Source organism: Coenobita brevimanus, chromosome 27, assembly GCF_032717465.1.
Source record: "Coenobita brevimanus isolate Jiangsu-jjx chromosome 27, ASM3271746v2, whole genome shotgun sequence".
In the NCBI taxonomy this organism is placed as follows: domain Eukaryota; kingdom Metazoa; phylum Arthropoda; class Malacostraca; order Decapoda; family Coenobitidae; genus Coenobita; species Coenobita brevimanus.
The window spans coordinates 12,871,581-12,885,701 of NC_136980.1; positions in this window are offsets into that span (position 1 = coordinate 12,871,581).

Consider the following 14,121-nt stretch of genomic DNA (forward strand, 5'->3'; position numbering starts at 1 on the left):
CCCTTCCAAACTCCTCTACCAACTGTCTCAATCTCTCCTCTGAATCAGTCACCAGTGCAGTATCATCTGCAAACAGCAGCTGCTTCAGATTCCACTCTCCTCCATCAACATTTACCAGACTCAGACCACCTAAAACTCTTGCATTCACCTCCCTTACAACACCATCCATGTAAATATTAAACAACCAAGGCGACATCACACATCCCTGTCGCAGCCCCACTCTCACGGGAAACCAATCACTCACAGCATTTCCCACTCTTACACACGCTCTACTATTTACATAAAAACTTTTCACCCCTTTTAGTAACCTACCATCAAGTCCATACAATCTTAAAACAGTCCACAAAGCCTCCCTATCAATTCTATCATACGCTTTCTCTAAATCCATAAATGCCCAAAACACATCCTTGCCTTTCGCTAAATACTTTTCACACACTTGTCTCACAGCAAACACCTGATCAACGCATCCCCTCCCTCTCCTAAAGCCACACTGCTCATCACTAATCACTCCCTCTGTACCCTCTCTAACTCTCATAATTAACACTCTACCATACACTTTACCTACAACACTTAACAGACTTATACCCCTAAAGCTAGTACATTCATACTTATCACCCTTGCCTTTATACAACGGGACCACACAAGCACGTGCCCAGTCAATTGGCACCATACCTTTCTCAAAGCACACATTCAATAATCTTACTAACCAGTCAACAATAGTCACTCCACCACCCTTCAGGCATTCCACAGCACACCCATCCATACCTGCAGCTTTCCCTGTTTTCATCTCCTTTACTGCCTTCTCCACTTCCTCCTTCGTGATCAAAGAATCATTCAACTCTCCCAACACATTTATTCCTTGCACCCTTCTATCTGCCACAATCTCAGCCACCCTTTCCTCCTCTACATTTAACAATCTTTCAAAATACTCTGCCCATCTCTTCCTTACTGCATCCATCTCAATTAACATCCTTCCATCCTCTGCTTTTACTCGTTCTTCCTTCCCAGACTCTCCCTTTCGCACCCTTTTCACCTCCTTCCAAAACATTTTCTTATTTTGTTGAAAATTCTCTGTCAGCCGCCTACCCCACCTCTCATCTGCTGCCACTTTAGCATCACGCACAGCCCTTCTCGCTCTACTCCTCTTTTCCTTATACCTTTCATATGACATCTCATCCTTCCTCTGCAGCCACACTTCATATGCATGTCTCTTCTCAGCCACAGCCATACTTCCTCACACCACCATTCACTTCCTTTTCTTACACCACCACCCACACGTCTCACACCACACACCTCTTCTGCATGCCCCACCACAGCACTCTTAAACAACTGCCATTCCTCCTCCACACTGCCATTTTCCCGATCTTTCACTGCGTTCCACTCATCTTTCAATTTCTCCTGATACTCTATCTTTTTCTCTCTTTTATCCAACTCACTCACTTTCAAAACCTCCCTGCCACACCTAACCCTCCTAGCTCTCACCCATCTCTTACCTACTCTTAACTTTCCCTCCACCAGGTAGTGGTCAGACATACCTCCACCCTCCCCTCTCAGAACTCTCACATCCAACAATCTTCCTATTACATTCCTAGACACAACCACATAGTCCATCAAGGCTCTATCAACAACCCTTCCACCCTCCTGTCTCACCCATGTATACTTATAAATATCTTTCTTCTTAAACAGCGTATTCCCAATCACCATCTCTCGCTCAACACACATCGCTATCATTCGTTCCCCATTTTCATTTCTTCCAGGCACACCATGCATACCAACTATTCCTTCAACTGCTACATTTCCCACTCTAGCATTCAGATCTCCCATCATTACCACATTCACATTCGCTCCAAAACTCTGCAGACACTCATCAACATCATTCCAGAAAGACTCCCTCTCTTGTTCATCCCTTTCACTACCAGGCCCATATGCACTCACAAACACCCATAACTCACGTTCAAATATTACTTTCACCCACATCAGTCTCGATGACACCTCCTTCCATTCAATCACACACTGCTGTATTTCCGGACTCACTAACAAGGCCACACCTTCTCTTGCCCTTCCTCTAGCAACACCTGACAATCTTCCATTCACACTTCCAAACATAGATTCCCCCTTCCCTTTCATCTTCGTTTCACTCAAAGCTAACACATCCAACTTTCTTCTCACAAACATTCTCCCAATCTCCTCCCTTTTAGCCTCAATTGTACTACATCCACGCACATTCATAGACCCAATCTTCAGGGTACGGGGATAACTCCATCCCCCGTCCCTTTCTCTGGCCTGTCTCTTTTTAGGAACTAAAAAACAGAGGAGGGGGTCCCTAGTCCCCTCACCCCGCCCCTTTTAGTCGCCTTTTACGACACGCAGGGAATACGGTGGCAGTATTCTTCCTAACACAACCCGGCTGCAGAGTAGTAGCACCACCCCATAGTGCGGCCAGGTTGTGTCCCCCCCGCCACAGGGGGCGGCAGGAAAATACAGACAGAGGGAGACGGTTCCAGAGTTGACCTGTTGCATGAATGAAAGACTGGGAGTAACGGTTAACTCTTGCATTAGAGAGTTGGACAGAAAAGGGATGAGAGTTTGCTGCCAGACGGGTGCTACACGCCCGTCTTAGAGGTGGAGGAATGCATTCAGACAGTTCAGAGGAGCAGTGACCATTAAAGTAGCGATAGAAAAGAGATAAATATGCAACAGTGCAGCGAAGAGACAGAGGTTGAAAGGAGTCAGTAAGAGGAGGAGAGTTAATGAGACGAAAAGCCTTTGACTCCACCCTATTGAGAAGAGCTGTATGTGGGGAGCCTCCCCACATATGAGAGTTGTACTCCACACAGGGGCAGATAAAACCCCTGTATAGAGTCAACAATTGTGCAGGGGTAAAGAAAGAGTGGAATCAGCTTAGCACACCCAATCTCTTGGAAGCAGATTTTATAAGAGATGTAATATGATCTTTCCAAGATAAGTCCCGAGTAAATGAAACCCCAAGCATGTTCAAGAATGATGCAGGATTAAGCTGAATATTATTAAACATTAGTGGGTATACCTGTGGAAGATTTTGTCGGGTTGATAGGTGTAAGAACTGAGTCTTAGATGCATTAAATTCAACCAGATTATTTTTACCCCAGTCAGAGATACGAGCCAACTCAGACATTAGGTGTGCCATAGACTCATCCCTTGTTTGTTGAAGCAACTGCTGAGATGGGTGTTGCAGGAACCGAATGGAATGGTGAAGGGTGGAGTCATCAGCGTATGAGTGGATAGGGTTAGATGTACAGCTTAGAAAGTCATTGATGAATAAAAGGAAGAGAGTTGGTGATAGGACAGAGCCCTGAGGAACACCGCTGTTGATAGATGTAGGAGAAGAAAGATGGCAGTCTACAACAGTGGCTATAGAACGACCAGAAAAGAAGCTAGCGATGAAGGCACAGATAGAAGGATAGAAACTGTAAGAGTGCAGTTTGGAAAGATTTATGCCAGACTCGATCGAAAGCCTTTGAGATGTTAAGTGCATTGGCAAAGCTTTCGCCAAATTCCCGAAAGGAGGATGACCAGGAGTCTGAAAGGTAGGTGAGAAGATCGCCAGTGGAGCGTCCCTGACGGAACCCGTACTGACGATCAGAAAGAAGGTTGTGATAGGAAAGATGCCTTAAAATTTTTCTATTGAGAATTGACTCGAAAACTTTTGAAATACAGGACGTTAAAGCAATTGGACGATAGTTGGAGGGTTGGGAGTGGTCACCCTTCTTTGGGACTGGCTGAATGAGAGCGAACTTCCAGCAAGAAGGAAAGGTACAAGTTGACAGACAAAGGCGAAAGAGTGTGCTTAGGCAGGGTGTAAGCACAGAAGAACAGTTCTTGAGAACAACAGGAGGGACCCCATCTGGCCCATATGTCTTGTTAGTATTGAGGCCAGTGATAGCAGAAAATACATCAGCTGAAGAAATTTTAATGTCAGCCATGAGGAAGTCAGAGGAGGAAGTGATGGAGGAACAGCACTGGAATCATCTAAGGTGGAATTGGAGGAGAAGGTCTGTGCGAAGAGATCTGCTTTATCAGTAGAAATAGCTACAGAACCATCAGAGTGGAAAAGAGGAGGGAAGGATGATGAGGTAAAGTTGTTAGAAAGGTTTTTGGCAAGGTGCCAGGAGGAGCGGGTAGAATTCAAGTTGGAGAGTTGAGAGCATTTAGTACGGATGAAATTATTTTTAGTAGAGCGAAGAACAGACTTAGCACGATTCCGGGCAGAAACATAAAGATGATGTGATTCAGGGGTGGGTTGGCTCCAGTACCTTTTGTAGGCCCTCTCCTTGTTGCGGACAGCATTAGAACATGCGTGATTAAACCAAGGCTTTCTTGCGTTAGTCAAAGGATATGAGAATGGAATGTATGCTTCCATGCCCGAGAGAATAACCTCCGTAATGCGCAAGGCACACTCAGATGGCTCCCGGCCATGGAAGCAATAATCATTCCAGGGATAATCAAAGAAGTACTGCCTGAGGGCCTCCCAATCTGCGGCTCCAAAATGTCACAGACGACGTTTCCCTGGAGGGCCCACAGGCCGTACCAGAGTGAAAGGACAGGTTAGGGTGATAATGTTGTGATCAGAGGAGCCCAACGGAGAGAAAAGATTAACAGTGTAAGCAGAAGGATTAGTTGTAAGGAAGAGGTCAAGTATGTTGGAGCTCTCTCCAAGGCAGTCTGGGATACGGGTAGGGTGCTGTACAAGCTGCTCTAGGTCATTAAGGATAGAAAAGATGTAGGCTTGTTAACCAGGTGGATCAGTGAAAGGAGAGGAGAGCCAAAGGTGGTGGTGAACATTGAAATCTCCTAGAATGGAGATTTCAGAGAAAGGAGAAATGGATAGAATGTGTTCCACCGTAGAAGTAAGATTGTCGAAGAATTTTTGATAGTCAGTAGAATTAGGGGATAAGTAAACAGCACAGATATAATTAGTCAGAGAATGACAGGAAAGCCGAAGCCAGAGTTTAGAAAATTCAGAAGAATCGAGTTCAGGAACACGAGAGCAAGATAAGTAGTTGCGTATATATACACAACAGCCACCTTTGGCTTTGAAATGAGTATAGAGAACGTAGGAGGATACAGAAAAGAGTTTGCTGTCAGCTGCCTCAGACACCTGAGTCTCAGTTAGAAAAAGGTGAGGTTTAGAGGAGGAGAGGTGGTGCTCAACAGGGCGAAGGTTAGAGGAATGGCCGCGAATGTTGCAGAAATGAAGAAAAAGAGAGTTAGACAGTGGTTCCAGGCATCTCGAGTCGTCACCGGGAGAGGGGCGGATGGTGGGGGCATTTATGGTCCCCCCCCCTGGGGACTCCGAGGCTGGGTGATGAGATGCCATAATTTTCGAATTTTGGAAAAGGAAGTGTAGTGTGTACTGTGCATGTAGTTTGATGTAGATAGTTAGAGAAATTTTTATTGGAGAGCATGCTGGCCTACTCTCTGTGTAACTGAGACACTGAAAAAGTTCAGCAAAGGGGGATGGTCAGGAACTAGTCCTGAGGGCTGATGAAACGGGAGCTCCAGCAGTCCCTGTCATCAGCTTTCCATCCACCTCGGGAGTACTGCCCTGCTCGACTTGTGCTACAGTCTACTCCTAGTGAACTTTAAGGAGCTAGTGTTTATTTTCGCCTCAGCTGATCTTGTGTACTGCCATCTAAAGGCTGACCATAAGAAGAACAACTCACTGGGCAACGTCCTTCCTGTACTGTACTACTGCTGTTGGAGCCTGTGGCAGTGTGGGGACTGGGACGTAACAATATTATTTATTCCCTGTCTTCCTGTGTTTCCTACATTCATTCCCTAGCTTTCATCCTTTGTCTCTTTCTTTTTCGTTGTTTTCCTTCTCTATCGTGTCTCCAGTATATTTAATAAAATAAGCTGCAAGAGAAGTAGGAGCCAAGGTGAAGCCAGGTGTCTTCACGTTTACCATGTCTGACCTGCTGAATTATTCTATTATTTTCCCACGCCCTTTGTTTCATTTTCTTTTTATTGGTTTATTCATCTTTTGTTCCTTGTTCACCCTTTTAGTTTTTACTCTTTTTATTTCCTCTCTTCTCCATTTCAGTTAATTTAAACGTTTTCTCGTTTTTTTTTTTTTTATCGTCTTTACATTCAATTTGCCTCTTTCTCCTTCTTCTTCCTAACTCCCATTCTCTGACATTTGCTGTGCTCTCCATTTTCTTTTCCATTGTAAGTTCGCTCTATAATTTATTTTTTTTCCTAATTTCTCCCGTATATGCCTGTCTTCGTCTTCTTTCTGCATTCTATTGCAACATGACAAGATCCAAAGGAGGTACGGGGGCGAGATTACGCAAGGTTATGAACATCAGTACTAACCGATGGTGGTGACCGTGGTGATGATGGTGATGATGGTGGTGTGATGGTGGTGATGAATTCTCATCATCATCGTTGTCGTCACTACCACCACTAACACAAGCACTAAAGTCAAAGTCGGCATCATCAGCACCATCAGCAGCTGCATAGTTCAGTGCACAATATTACATCATTACAAGCCATAACAGAGGTAGGAGACAAGGTGAAGTAAGGTGGAGTGGCCTGGCACTACTACACCTGTACCCAGTTCAAATCTTCACTACCGTAACCCCGTTTCTCCTTTTCTTAACATTTCCCCTTCGGCTGAATTTCTTGTTTATTCATTCTTTGTTACTTGATGTGTTTCTCTTTTACGTTTTGTATTTTCACTTCCTCCCATTGTCTCATCTATCACTCTTAATGTACGAGTATGTTGTTGACGATTTTATATGAATCTTCGTGCTGGATTACATTTTTTTCATATATATATATATATATATATATATATATATATATATATATATATATATATATATATATATATATATATATATATATATATATATATATATATATATATATATATATATATATATATATATATATATATATATATATATATATATATATATATATATACATAAGTATATTTTAATCTTGCTCTGCTTCTACTCTTCTGGATCTGCGGCAATGAACTCTGTTATTAAGCAACCATTTTTTTTATATGTAGTCAGTCAATCAACTATCACGACCGCCTTCATTATACATAGTTATCATTATCAGGTAAAAAATGACGTGAATCTCCGGCATCATCATCATCATCATCATCACCATCATCATCGTCGTCGTCATCACAACTACCGTCATCAGATCAAAGTCACGCATACAGTATATATTGCAGCATCACAAGCTACGTGAGAGGTAGGAGACAAAACGAAGTAAGGTGGAGCGGTCTAGGTCTCTACTAAAGGTATACTGATTTAACACCTATTTTATCCATTCACTTAAATAATTTCTCAGTTTTCATCTTTCTTTCCTTTTCCCTTTCCGTTTTCAATTCATTCTTTTCCCTTCCTCCATTATTCTTAGCCATTTCCTTTTACATCATCTTTCTTTTTTCTTTCATTTTCCTGATTCCTCTTTGCCTCTGCTTTGTTTTTTAAAATTCTATCTTGCTTCCTTCTTATTTCTTTCTCTGTTACTTCGTAGCTTTATTAAAACTAAGGCGATGTAAGGTGGAACGGACCGAGATTTTAACAAAGGTGTCTCAAGTTCCAACTTCAGTCTTTTGTCTCCTTTTCATTTTTATTATATATATTGCCTCTGTTTTCTTTCTTTTACAAATATTCTTGTGTTATTACTTTTTCCGTTTTGTCGTTCTCCTTTTTTTCTAGTCGTTTCTTGAGTTGTATTCCCATCTCCTTTCTGTCTTTTGTTTCCCATTCTATTTTTTTTTCTTATTTGACTCCCATTTTTTTGCCATTTTGTTTCCCTTCCATTTCTTCTCCTGTAATTGTTGTTTTACTTTCATCTCTCTCATTTTGAATTTCCCCATTTCTTTTGTCTTCTCCCTTCCCGCTTGCTTCCTCCATTATATTACAGCATGACAAGCATCAAAAGCTAACGTCAGGTTATCCTGGTCATTACTAACCTGCATCACCACCACCACCAACGGCACCATCATTATCCATACAGTCATAATTAGTGTCATTAATAACCTATACTAGTGTCACCATCAACATCATCATTACCACCGTCATCAGGAGGACTGTCATCATCACTACCACCATCACCATTTATGTTCTCCGCCCAGCCCTACCCACCACCATCCCTGCTTTATTGATTTTATTTACACCCACCTTGACCTCTAAGCTTTTATTGCCATAATTTAATGACTTGTTTCTCTGATGGTGCTAATTTAGTACTAAAAATTAGATGCCATTGCCTGCAATAGTTTTGGCACGATGTTGGCAAGAGTGTGACAGACAAATCAAGCCAGCCAGTAACATAACCTCCTTGTCGTAGGTAATAATGCCATTGTAACCCCTTCAGCCGGAGGATATATTTTGTATTTTGTTATTGCTATCTCCAGACGATCTCACCAGCTTAGGAGAGACTCTTGCAAGTGAAGGCGTTAAATACAGCCTTCATTAACCCCTTCAGTACAACACCTGCCTCACAACTCCAACAAAATCATCTGCACCTACCAAGAATACACTCCAAGCAGCCATCATCCTACTTGTTGGTGTTGTTGGTGTGGACCCAGGTTCATCTGAAACGTGAACACTCCCTGGAGAAAGAGGGCAAGAACACTCTCCCAGTAGCCCTGCTTGTCCTGAGAGGCGAGGACAAGGGGTCAGGTTGTATCCAGTCTTTCTCTACTGATAATTATGATGATGATGATGATGATGATTAATGAATCATGGTGAATGATGAATAATGAAACATCATGATGATGATGATAATGGTGATGATGATCGTGACGATGATGGTAATGATGATTGATGGATAATGAAACATGACAATGCTGCTGCTGCTGCTGCTGCTGATGATGATGATGATGAGGTGGAGGTGAAGGCGGAGGACGACGATGACGAGGACGGTGGTGAGAGTTTTGTTGTTAGTGGTGGTGCTGGTGGTGTACAGGGGATGAAAAAAGTATGGCGGATGATAAGTACGATGATATGGGAACTGATCATCATAACTTGTGAAGTTGCCAGAACACTGATGTGTTATGGTATAAATATACAAACAATAACACTAGCGACTATAAAACGCCACAAGCCAGCGATATATGGCATCCTTATGTCAGCAGGTTTACCAAGGTGGGCAAAAATCCTGAAGCCTTTTCCAACAGGCAACGTGCGTGTTGTGCAACTGTTTGGCGGCAAGTGTGCACCGATACTTTGTTGATCCAGTGTACAGTAGGTTAGTAGTGATGGTAAATACATCCCTTCAACTACCCTAATGCCTCTCTTGTACCTCCTATGCCGTTATGTAAGGCAAAGGGGAAGGTGGAAGAAAGGGAAAGAATATATGGGCGAAGAGAAAGATAATGAGAAAGAAACAGTGGTAAAAGAAAAATAAAAGGAAAAAAAGAGCGAACCAATAAGAAATATTAACAAAGAAGGTCAGAAATGAGGACGTAAAGAAAATTGATGCGTCAGGAGTAAAGAGAAAGTAATAAAAAAAAATAAGGAAATGACTGTGAAAGAAGGGAAAAAAATAGAAATCTAGCAAACACACCAGTGCCAGTAAAGTGTATGATATGCTGTTGCAATTGCTCTTTCCTGCCAGGCAGTCTCAGTCACTTAATCCTACGGTCTTAGTCATCCATCTAATCCTATGTTGCCCCATGAGAAGCGTAGGAGCCCGGGGCTTGGCAAGTTGGTCCTGACATTGAAGATGAGAGTGACCAGCCTCACTCATCCCTGAGTGGCAATACTTGAGCAATAAACCCCAACCACTCCTTGGATAGAAACCTTCACCGGCTCAATCCGAGTGGAGTGCCTTAATTACCCATTAAACCACCAGGCGCCATAATTTGGTTATATGGTTACCACCCAGCGTAGCAAATGGTTTCCTGGTGTACCGGAAACCATTTGGCTTGTCACTCAGTGCAGAGTCACTCACAGGCAGAAGGAAGAGGAAAGAATGAAGGAAAGAAAGAAGAGGGAGTTTAAAGCCACCCGTAAGCAGAAAGAAGGGAAAGAATGAAGGAAAGAAAGATAGAAGAGGATGGGAGGAAGAGGAAAAGGCAGACACCCAAAGCAACACTACATCAAGTGAGTGGATTGTGAGCGCCCCCACCTACCACAATCAGTGCATACCTCAACTAGTGCCAAATAAATTTATAATTTCCTGCATCGAGATCCGGACCCACCTCAAAATCTATTCAACTCTTCTTTTACTCATTGCTGACCTATACACCATACAGTATTTCAGTGAAATCCAGTAACATAAAAAAAAAAAAAAAAATGCTTTGTTCTCGGACAGATAAACATGCCATCAGACATGCGCAGATACAAAGCGTCCACCAACGTCGTTGCAGAGGTAAGGAGAAAAGAAGAAAGGACAAAAAACAAAAGAACAAATGTACAGAAAAAAGACACAGAAAGAGAAAAATGGAGAGAAAAAAAAAAAAGAAAAGAAAAAAAGGAGGCAGCTCGAGAAAAGACTTCAACGCGAGACACCTTTGTTAGAATCCCAGGCGCCTGCTTAGCTTGTAGTTGTGTTGCAGTAATATACTGCAGAGAGAGAGAGAGAGAGAGAGAGAGGAGAAAAGAGGGATGAAAAGGCAGAAGTAATGAAGAGGAAAAGAAGGGGAAAAAGAAGGAAAAAGGCATGTGAACAGAAAAGAGTGAAATTTTAAGAAGAAAAATGTAGGGCAAAAATGAAACAGAGACATGAAGGATAAGGAAACTAAAGTGAAAAATGAGAACTGAATTATAAAAATGTTAACTGGGTTCACCTGTGCCAAGCATCGTTACCTTCCTTCATCTCAAATCCTACCTCTCTTGTACCTGATGATATTGTGCTATAATGGAGAAAGACAAAAAATAAAAGAATAGAAAGTGATAAGGGAGAAACAAACAAATAAAGAAAAGAAAGAATAGGATGAGGAACAAGAACAGAAAGCGGTGAGGGAAAACAGGAAAAAAAAAATGAGAGAATGGAGGTAGAAAAATAAAAAGAAAGAGGGATAGAAAACCAACAGGCTTGAAAAATGAAAGAAAATGGGTGGAAACGGAAAGAGGCCATGGAAAAAAAAAAAACAATAAAAAGAAGGCAGCAGATAGATTGGGCGAAGGATTGAACTCGATGCACCTGTAGTACAGTCCCCGTCCGTTCCATCTCATATACCTTCCTGGCTCACTTATAGACTGTGATACTGTAATATGGTGGAGAAAGGACAAAGGAAAAAAGACTGGAAAGATGACAGTCTGAAGGAAAGAAAATAACTGAAGGAAAAAAAAAAGAAAAACAGCTAGAAACAAAAGGAAAGAGAAAGAAAAGGTGTATTAATGTGGAACAGGTCAAACTCAGTACACCTGAGGCCGCTCCACCTGACCTCATCCCGCCTCCTGCTTCTCATGTACACCTTGTGATGTAGTATAGTGGAGAAAGAGGAAACAAACAATGGAATGCCTGAGGAGAAAATAAGTTTTCCTCTCTGTTTTCCATTAGTTATCTTCTTTCCTTCAGAATGCCATCTTTCCAGTCATTTTTTTTCCTTTGTCCTTTCTCCACCATATTACAGTATCACAGTCTATAAGAGAGCCAGGAAGGTATATGAGATGGAACGGACGGGGACTGTACTACAGGTGTATGGAGTTCAATCCTTCGCCACGTCTATCTGCTGCTTTCTTTTTATTGCTGTTACCATGGCCTCTCCGTTTCCATCCTTTCCCTTTCATTTTTCATTACTGTTGGTTTTCTATCGTTCTTTCTTTTTACGTTTCTACCTCCATTCTCTCGCCTTTCCTTTTCCGTCTTCCCCCTTCTCATTCTGGTCTTGTTCCTCATCCTGTTCTTTCTCTTCCCTATTTCTTTGTTTCTCTCTTCTCACTGTCTGTTCTTTATATATTTTCTCTGTCTTTCTCCACTATAGCACAGCATCATCAGGTACAAGAGAGGTAGGATGTGAGATGAAGCAAGGTAACGATGCCTGGCACAGGTGAACCCAGGTAACACTTTTACCTTTTATATTTAAGTTCAATCTTTTTTTTCACTTTTGTTTCCTTATCCTTAATGTCACCTTTTATTTCATTTTTGTCTCCCATTCTTTCTTCTTCAAATTTCATTCTTTTTGTTAGCCCTTCTTTCCTTTGTCCTTTTCCTTAGTTTTCCCCTTCTTTTTCCTCTTCATTGTTTCTGTCTTTTTATTCCTCTCTCTCTCTCTCTCTCTCTCTCTCTCTCTCTCTCTCTCTCTCTCTCTCTCTCTCTCTCTCTCTCTCTCTTCACTATATTACAGCAACACAACTACGAGCTAAGCAGGAGCCAGGGGTGAAGTAAGGTGCAGCCGCCTGGGATTCTAACAAAGATGTCTCGCGTTTGACTTTTCTTGATCGACCTACTTTTCTGTTCTTTTTGTTGTTGTTGTTGTTTTCATCATCTTTCTTTGCCTTTTTTCTTGTACTTTGGTCCATTGTTTTTTGTCCTTTCCTCCTTCCCCAATATCTTCGCAGCAAAGTTCGGGGACGTTCTGTGTTTGCCCATGTCTGTTTCCTTGTTTGTCTGTCTGAGCACAAAACATTTTTTTTTTTATTGTATTTGGATTTCACTGAATTACTGCATGGTGTACAGGTGGGCAGTGGGTAGAGGAAGAGTTGATTAAATTTAAAGGTGGATCCGGATCCCGATGCAGGAAATTATAAATGTTATTGGCACCCGCTGAGGTAGGCGCTGATTTAAATCGTTAAACATGGCAGACTAAGACCGTAGAATTAAGTGACTGTGAGTGCCTGGTGGAAAGAGAAATAGCAGCAGCAAATCATACATTATATTGGCACTGGCGTGTTTACTACATTACTGTTTTTTTCTTCTTTCATACTCATTTGCCCATTTGTTATTCTTTTTTTCTCCCGACGCATCCATTTCTTTACTTCCTTCTTTTTGTCCTCCTTTATTAATGTTTCTTATTAATTTGTTTTTTTTTTCTTCTTATATTTTTCCTTTACCACTATTTCTTTCTCATTATCTTTCTCTTCGCCCATATATTCTTTCCCTTTCTTCCACCTTCCCCTTTGCCTTACATAACGTCATCAGCAGGTACAAGAGAGGCATTAGGGTAGTTGAAGGGATGTATTTACCATCACTACTAACCTACTGTACACTGGATCAACAAAGTATCGGTGCACACTTGCCGCCAAACAGTTGCACACCACGCACGTTGCCTGTTGGAAAAGGCTTCAGGATTTTTGCCCACCTTGGTAAACCTGCTGACATAAGGATGCCATATATCGCTGGCTTGTGGCGTTTTATAGTCACTAGTGTTATTGTTTGTATATTTATACCATAACACATCAGTGTTCTGGCAACTTCACAAGTTATGATGATCAGTTCCCATATCATCGTACTCATCATCCGCCATACTTTTTTCATCCCCTGTACACCACCAGCACCACCACTAACAACAAAACTCTCACCACCGTCCTCGTCATCGTCGTAGACGTCCTCCTCCTCCACCTCAACGTCATCATCATCATCATCATCATCATCATCACCATCGTCATCATCATCATGATGTTTCATTATCCATCATCATCATCATCATGATGTTTCATTATCCATCATCATCATCATCATGATGTTTCATTATCCATCATCATCATCATCATCATCATCATCATCATCGTCGTCGTCATCATCATCATCGTAATTATCATTAAAGAGAGAAATATTGGATACAACCTGACCCCTTGTCCTCGCCTCTCAGGACAAGCAGGGCTAATGGGGGAGTGTTCTTGCCCTCTTTCTCCAGGGAGTGTTCACGTGTCAGATGAACCTGGGTCCACACCAACAACACCAACAAGTAGGATGATGGCTGCTTGGAGTGTATTCTTGGTAGGTGCAGATGATTTTGTTGGAGTTGTGAGGCAGGTGTTGTACTGAAGGGGTTAATGAAGGCTGTATTTAACGCCTTCACTTGCAAGAGTCTCTCCTAAGCTGGTGAGATCGTTTGGAGATAGCAATAACAAAATACAAAATACATCCTCCGGCTGAAGGGGTTACAATGGCATTATTACCTACGACAAGGAGGTTATGTTACTGGCTGGCTTGGTTTGTCTG